Below are 8,296 nucleotides of genomic sequence, written 5' to 3'. Positions count from 1 at the left end.
ACCAACAAAATATATGCAAATTATCCATTCAAAAATATGTACAAAAATATTCAAAGCAGCACTATCTGAAATAAATTCAAGCTTGAAGTGACTGATATGTCTCTGAACTAGAGAATGGATAGAGTGTGGCATAAACACAACACAACCGCATAATTATCAGTTTGTCCTACTGTGGTGGCTTGTGTCTGGCTGTGACATTGGAAGCTATGTCACTGGTATTCTAAATACCAGCAGAGTCACTTAAAGTGAACATGTTTCAGTAGAGGACCCAGATAAGAAGTGACTATGAAGAAGAAATAGCTGTCCACTTTTTATGGATAGCATTGAAATACCGCCAGGTACTGACAACCTAATTAATAGCAGCAGAGCACAGTGCGAGAAGATGGGCATCTCAAATTGGAAATTAGTCAAAGTAGGACTGCCTTCTAAAACTACAGTCAGCCATATGGTGTGCATGGAGTAAACTCTGGGGGAGTAAGGCTTTCAGGACCTTCCATTGCTGGTGTGGTATGGTACAAATGAAAAGGGACAGTTGCAAACATCAATGAATAAGATAGCGTGTGAACAAGGGTCAAAGGTGCTGAAGGAAGAAGTTCAAGCTACACTGAAAGCATTAGTCAAAACCAAGGCTCCAGGAATAGATGGAATACCAATAGAAATGTTTTAACCACCAGATGGAGCCACGAAAGCACTCACTTGTCTACACCAGGGAATTGGGTAGACAGGTATTTTGCCAACTGACTGGAAGAGATCCATAGTTGTACACATTCCAAAAAAAGATTAAACAGGATGCTCAAATTATAGTACAAGATCATTCGTATCCCATGAATGTAAAATTCTGTTGAAGATCATCCAACAACATTGCGGAAGTATATTGATGGGGAACAGCAGACTCAGAAGAGGATGTGGAAAAAAGGTTATCACTGTTGACTTTAGATGGATCTTGGCTAAACAGCAAATACCAGAGAGATATTTCCTTGTGTTTTATGGATGATACAAAGGCATTTGACTGTATGAACTATAGCAAACTATAGAGAACCTTGAGAGGAATGAGAATTTCAAAACACTTCACTACGTCCATACAGAACTTTTTACATGGCTCAAGAAGCACTTGTGCAAACAGAACCATCGGCCATATAAAGAACTAGCAAATCTGTCTTGGAATAAGATGGAGAGATTTGTCATTGTGTCCTTTGTACATGTTGTCAAGAAAGACAGGCTGTGGAAAAGGATCTCCCCCATGGTGAAGTAGAAAGGCAGGGGAAAAGAAGAAGGTCCTAAATGAGAGGGACTGACACAGTGGTTGCAATAACGGGCTCAAGCTCAGCGACAATTATCAGGATGGTGAATGACCCAGCAGTCTTTGGCTCTTCCACACTTAGGGTCATTATGAATAGGTGCCAACCCTTTGGCATCTAACAACATACACTCAACATAAAATTGAAAGATATTACCTATGGATACTAACAAATTATGTGTGAATCTCATTGATTAAGTATTAAAGAAACCAGACCAAAATATTATATCTTATGATGTCATTTATATGTTGCTCAAATAAGCAAGTAAGACAAGTTACTTCATGGTGTTGGCAGTCTTTGTTTCTAGGCGGGGGAAGGGGGAGGGGCGGGGTTTGAGCTACTAGTATTTCATTTCATAGTACCGGCAAGCCATACATAAGGAGTCTACTACTTTACTTGTACAATTCTTTAAAAAGGTATGAACCATCAAACACTTCCATCTTTAACAATAGTGAAAATGAACCCATGAGACAGTGAACCGTGTGATGCATCACCCTATAAAGGACACTGTCATCTATGAACAGGTGCCTAGGTGGCACAGTCGCTTGTGTTTCGCTGCTAACTTAAAGGTTGGTGGGTCGTTGGCGAATTGAATCTACCAGCATTGTCCTTGAATAAAGGCCTGGTGCTCTTCGCTCTTAAGATTACCAACATCAGAAGAAACTCTAAGGGATGCGGTTTTACCCTGACATATAGGAGGTCACCAGGAGTTGGCTTGCTGGCAACATCATTTTTGCTCTTTAACTACTTAGGATGTACATTTCAAAACAGCAGAAGCAAACTCGAAATATTTATGAAAAAAGGTCCGTGAAGCTAAAGCACAGCAAGGAAGGCCAACGGTGACATGAGAGGAGATGGGGGGGGGGGGGATGACGAGAGACAGATCACACAGCGCACGGCAAGTGTAAGGAGCTTTTCTCTGTTCTTTAAGTCAGAGGAGAAAGCGCAGCAGAACGTGAAGCAGAAATATAAAATGCTGAGTGTTCTCTACCCCGACTGTCCCCGTGAAGAGCAACAGAGGGTCCAGTCGCTACCTCTGCCACTGCCTTTGGAGGCCGTAGGGCAGGTGCCTTTGGCCACTGCCCAGGAAGCAGATGCTGGGGAGTTTCTTCCCTTGGCTCCCAGCAGTCTTCACTGTGGGAGAACAGCAAGTATCTCTGGGAAGAGGCTTCAGCAAAGGACGGGAGCAGAGACTGCAGGAAAGAACAGTTGGCACTCTTAAGTCTAAGGCCTTGGGGCTGTTTCCAACTTTATGTCAATATTTCTGATTTTTCCTATTTATAAGTTTGTGCTCGGCAGTGGCTGAGCCTGAGTTAGCTTTGGCATGAAGACCCTTGATACACCCACTGGGAAATCTACCCGCCTCTTCTCCCCCACACATCGCAAGAGACTCCACTCTTTGGGACGTATGATAGCCTGAGCTTGCTGAGCTTGCTCTCCCCTGTTGGGCCACACTCCCTGGAACACCGCTGGGCAGCCAGGACCATATTTGATGTGGTGGAGGCTGGGGCGTCAGCCCCTTTGAAAGGGTGCAGAATGCGCTCTAGAAGGGTCGCAAGCAAGCCCGCCTTCCAGGCTCCTTCAGTCTCCTCAAATAATTTCAGTCTTATGGACTTTGGGGGCAGCTGTCATAGGGCTACAATTCAGTTTTTGGCCAGAGCTTTCCGAGAACAGCCTGGGAAGTGCTCTGTATCTTTCCTTCAAGGATCTCATCCAGGAAGGCCGGAAAGAACAAGGTCTGCCCTATTGGGTTACTGCTTTGGTGTCAGGCAGCATCAATGGAACAATCACTTGCCTCGCTCTGTATCCTCTGATCATGCTGGTGGCCAATAGCAGTCCCATATTGGCTGGCAGAACATGACTAGCCTGTGGGCCTCTGTCAAGGATGTATGGGACACTCAAAGCCAAAAGATGTCCCTGATCTATCTTGGCGGTCTCCTAGTCATCCTAAGGTCCAATGTGACATGAGACATCCCTACTGTAATCCATGACTTGCTACAGAAGAAGTTCTACTCCAGAGAAAGCAGAGAGACTGACTGCTGCTGAAAGTGTTGGGAGGACATTTTTACTATTCTGAGCCCTCCCGGGTTGGTTTTATGTAGCTTTCTTCTTTGGCATGGAATAGCCATCTATAAACCTTCATTGCCTGGTTGAAGTTCCCAACCAGCACTCAGTTGGCCAAAAACAAAGCCCAACAAGATTCCTTGGACAGAAAGGAAAACTTACCCCAGTCTTTCTACAACTGCAGTAGCCTCTGCTTCTGCAAGCCTATTACCCCGTTGAAATATCATTTCTTTAAGGAATACCTTAATAACGAAAGGAAACTGAAAGGAATGATCTTAACCAAGTTCTACAAGTTCAGGGACCCTCCAATTACCCTCTAGACTAAACCAAATGGGGGACCAGGAACTCCCATTTCAAAGACCTTCCCTTGACTCTTATGATGAGAAACTTCATAGAACTTCTCATATGATAACATTTCCAGGTTATGATAACATTTCCTACCACCACCACCCACTTTTTAAGGCTGTGGTTCCAAGTTTCAAAGGTACAATTATGGCTAGAAATCATAAATTGGACTCACCTAAACCGATCTGAAGGTGCCTCTTGTTACAACAGGCAGTTAACTAACTACAAGATCCATGGTTCAAACCCACCGGCCACTTGTGGGGAAAGGTGGGGAGCTTTCTGTTCCCCCTAAAGATTTACAGTCCTGGAAAGACAAAGCAGCAGTTCTACTCTGTCCTATAGGGCCACTGTGAATGGGAACCCATGTGAGGGTGGGGCGTAAACTGAGCACACGCCACAAAAACTGGTGGAACTAAAGATGGGAGTGGAGAGAGGACTGGTCTCTGGATGGGAAGAGTTTATCCCATCTCTGAGGAAGTGATTTACTTGTATGCAAACAAGGACAATCGTTTAAGTTGCTTGGTGTATTTGCTAGGACATTTGTTAGAGCAAAGTGATAACCTTGCCTGGAAACCACCTGTTTCCCTAAGAGATCTGGAGACAAAATGACCCCAACGCTTCGCAAATAAGCGCATCTTTTGTTGATGTGGGTAAGTATAGTTACTAAGAAATCTTAGCTTATCATTCAAAACCATTAAAAAGAGAGTTCCTATATGACTTTTGGAGGAGTCTTGGTGGTATAGTGGGTTATCTATTGGGCTACTAACCACAAGATCAGCAGTTTGAAACCATCAGTCACTCTGTAGGAAAAAGGCAGGCTGCTTTCTACTTCCGTAAGGAAGTTGCAATCGAGAAAACCCATGGGCCTGGACCTACTATGTGCTACAGGGTGACTAAGAGTCAGAATTGTTTTTTATGGCAATGAATGTGTTGTTTTGGTTTATATAACTTTTAGCAGCATTTGACCACACTATCCCCACTTGGCAAACCCCATAAAAGAGCCAAATTGCATTATTTCTCTCTTCTCACACATGCCACTTCGGTCCACATGATTCTATCATCCCTTCTCCACTTGGCAGTCTGCGCAAATCTACCCAAGTCCTCCAGGCTCAGCTCAGACATCACATTGTCTCTGAAGGCCCTCGGAGCCCACCGACTGAAAGTGAGATTAATCTTCTGTGATGCCCTACTCCCACAATACTTCAAATATCTCATAGGGCACTGATTTCATGTGGACCTGGATCCTTGGCATTTTCAATACCTTCTATTACTCAACTAAAACTCCGTGAAAGCAGGGAGCCTTGTATGTATTTTTAATTCCTCCATTATTCCTAGGTGGTTATTACCTGTTGATTGAATTATTGAATTGATTGAATTATTGAACTGTGATATGGCCTATATCTTCAGGGTGCTGACCCTTGTACATAAAGATGATGTTATTGACACACTGCCAACAAGTCACATGCCTTTATGGTGTGTTTTTTGTTTTCTTTTAGTAGTGGATTTAGTTTTGTGCTCATAATAGTGATAATAGTAAATTACCTTCTTTCTACTGGAAAAAAAAGGATAAGATACTATTGTATGTTTTACAAGATAAATCTGTTATGCAGTGATTTATTTGAAGAAGGGAAAATATTTAGGATACATTTGTGGTATTAAAGCCAGAAAGGGTAGCCCTTTAGCCTAGGGAATTAAAAGAGATGAAGAGATTGAAAGCATCTTTGCCTCCATTAAACAAAATGTTATCTCTGAGACCAAAAAGTCAACAATTACTGCAAAGAAATATGGAAAAATAAATGGATAGGGAGACTGGAGTATTGGAAATACTAGAACATAACTCAAGAATGTGAATCAATTGCAAAATACGATTAATTTTGCAACCTGTGTAGAAATTCTCAAATAGAAATCTTATTAAGAGTCTGTGTTAACTTTCACCAAAAACAAAATAAAATAATAAGATGCTATATTTAAAACTAACAACTTAGGGTTTGATGGGATATATGTATCCATTAAGATGCAGACAAAAGAACTAACGTAAAAGAAATCATATATCAAATCATTTGATGGCAATATGTAACAAAGCTTACTTTTTCTTACACTATATTTTAAGAAAAGCACACCAGGAAATGTCTTATAATTTGATATTTTCATAGAGTATGTAATTGTGCATCGTGATTTTGTACAAGCTCAGTCTTTAAAACAGTTTTCATAGAGGAAATGAAATTTCCTTCGATGTGAATTATCTGAGTAGCTATGTGCTTTGTAACTTACATATATTACTTTATTTAAATCCTAAAAAATTCACAGTACTATTTTGTGGTCGCTCTTCTACTAAATTTCACACATGGAAATTCTGAAATATTATGATTCAGAAGCTTGACCAAGACCATACTGACAGTTAAAGGTGATTTTTAAACTCTATAACTAACATTTCTTTTTTTTTCTTTCTTTCTTTTTTTTTCTTTTACAAGGGAGAACACGAACGCAGTCCCCCACTACCACAAATTATGCAGTCGAGTTTCCCACATTTGGGGAAATCGCAGGGGTCAGCACATCTGGAGTGCAATGGATAAGCCTCGCCCTGGGAAAACCACCTTCATGATCATGATATCTCCCCTGCCAGGTAAGTATTATAACTAACATTTCTCAGACACAAAAATCCCACTCTTTCCCCTGTGTGATATAGAGAATTAATAAATACATGAATAAAATGATAGACTTGTTCATTCCATTGAATCACATTTGGCTTTATAATTGATAAAAGTGTTGTACAATATTCAGCACCAAATGTCTTAGAAATATAAGGATTACTTGCACCATACCTCCCTAAATATCACCACTTCTATCCATTAATGAATAGTAGCTGTTCAGGTTAATGCTTTAAAATAATACAAAACAGAAAGAAAAATATCAACAATACAAAGTTCCAAATAATGTTCTTATCTACAAATTAAAAACTAGAATAAACATATAAATTTAGCATCACTTAAACACTACATAATATTATTCAATGACTATGAGGCATTTTATATATAAATATATAAATTTTTATATATAAATATATAAAATATATTATATGTAATATTATATATAAGACTCTTTATATAAAAGGGTTACAAGGAATTAATCTTTGAAGAAAATATACACATGTTGCATCAAACTCTAAATCACAAAGTAAGTCTTATTCAGACCCAGTGTATTTAGAAATAAGTTAAATAAGGAATGTTTTAACATATACTGCTGCATATCATCATGTCATTTAATACATCTAAGATGAACCATTGATGACTCACTATCATATACTTTTATCATGTACAAAATTTCATAAGGGGCCCTGATATTTCCAATAACCAGGGAAAGCTTTGCATACTCTCTACATAAGTTTGTGTATAAAATATCATTACAATGAGACAGCAGTAAGTGTAACACAAGAAAAAAAAGAAGAATTTATAAATTATCAAGGGGGAATGTGGGAGGGAGGGTGGGGAGGTATGGAGGGGCAAAAATGAGGAGCCGATGCCAGGGACTCAAGTAGAAAGAAAATGTTTTGAAAAAGATGATGACAACATATGTACAAATATATTTGACAAAATGGATACATGTATGGATTGTGATAAGCGATGTAAGAGCCCACAATAAAATGATTTAAAAAAAATACAAATCTTTAAGTTTCAGTCTTTTAAAATATTTTATTATTCTCAAATACAATGAATTCCCCTAAAGATCACTGTCAAAGTACAATTCTTACATGTGGTATTCAGATTATAATGAATCAAAGAACAATTTAGCCAGTTCGTCAATTATGGATGATGAAGTAATCCTACTCAACTTTAAACAAAAAGTTGAGATGTTTTGCTTGCAGATGCAATCAATATTCTGATTATTTTACTACTGAACAAAGAAATGCAAATATATTGAAAAGCATTTTCTAATATTGTACTAATGTACTTTAATTAAAGGGAGAAAAGTCCAATCTTAGGGTCTGGAAGATATAGATTTGAACAGGTTAGAGATATTTCAACTAGTAATTTCTTCAGGGAGACAGATTGTTAGGTGGCTAGCCTGCCCACCAGCTCGATGGCTGTGAGTATAACAGCCCCCAGGCTTGCATCCTTCTCAGGATCACCAGTGTCCTGAATCCATTGTTTATTTGAACAGTTTTACTGGCATATAATTCACAAATCAAACAATTGGATAATTCAACCACAGCAAGATGAGTTGTACAATCATCACCACAATGTGTTTTAGAACATTTTATTCTCATTTGTGCTCTTCGTTATTAGCTCCCCATTTCCTCCCAACCTCCCCCACCACACCATGAAAGGACCCATTAATTTGTCTGTATAGATTTACGCATCCTGAAGTTAACACATGGAAAACATTTTTTACAAGCCAACAATAATAACAAAGGAGAACAGATAAAAACCTCAATCTAAAAGAAAGCAGAAAATATTAAAACTAAGACAAATGCATGATGGCTCAAGGGGAGATCAAATGATAAGGTGTTGAATTTTCACCTAACTGCATCTACAATAGTTCACTTTCTAATGCATTCTGCATGATAACAAGGCTAGTCACATCCCTGGTCT

At 39.2% G+C, this 8,296-nt stretch overlaps 1 non-coding gene and 1 pseudogene across 1 annotated transcript; one reads left to right on the top strand and one right to left on the bottom strand.

Moving 5' to 3' along the window:
* Positions 1 to 2,142: 2,142 nt before the first annotated feature.
* LOC101661245 lies at positions 2,143 to 3,344 on the top strand (annotated as a pseudogene).
* A 2,830-nt stretch (positions 3,345 to 6,174) lies between these two features.
* On the bottom strand, positions 6,175 to 6,338 carry LOC115868776. Its single transcript, XR_004045765.1, has one exon. It is a non-coding gene; the product is annotated as a U1 spliceosomal RNA (small nuclear RNA).
* Between the last annotated feature and the right edge of the window lie 1,958 nt (positions 6,339 to 8,296).

Source organism: Echinops telfairi, unplaced genomic scaffold (genome assembly GCF_000313985.2).
Source record: "Echinops telfairi isolate 266 unplaced genomic scaffold, ASM31398v2 ScPeMD7_1;HRSCAF=3_0, whole genome shotgun sequence".
Taxonomy (NCBI): domain Eukaryota; kingdom Metazoa; phylum Chordata; class Mammalia; order Afrosoricida; family Tenrecidae; genus Echinops; species Echinops telfairi.
Note: the sequence above shows the minus strand (reverse complement) of the source record. Positions and strands in the feature narration are given on the sequence as shown.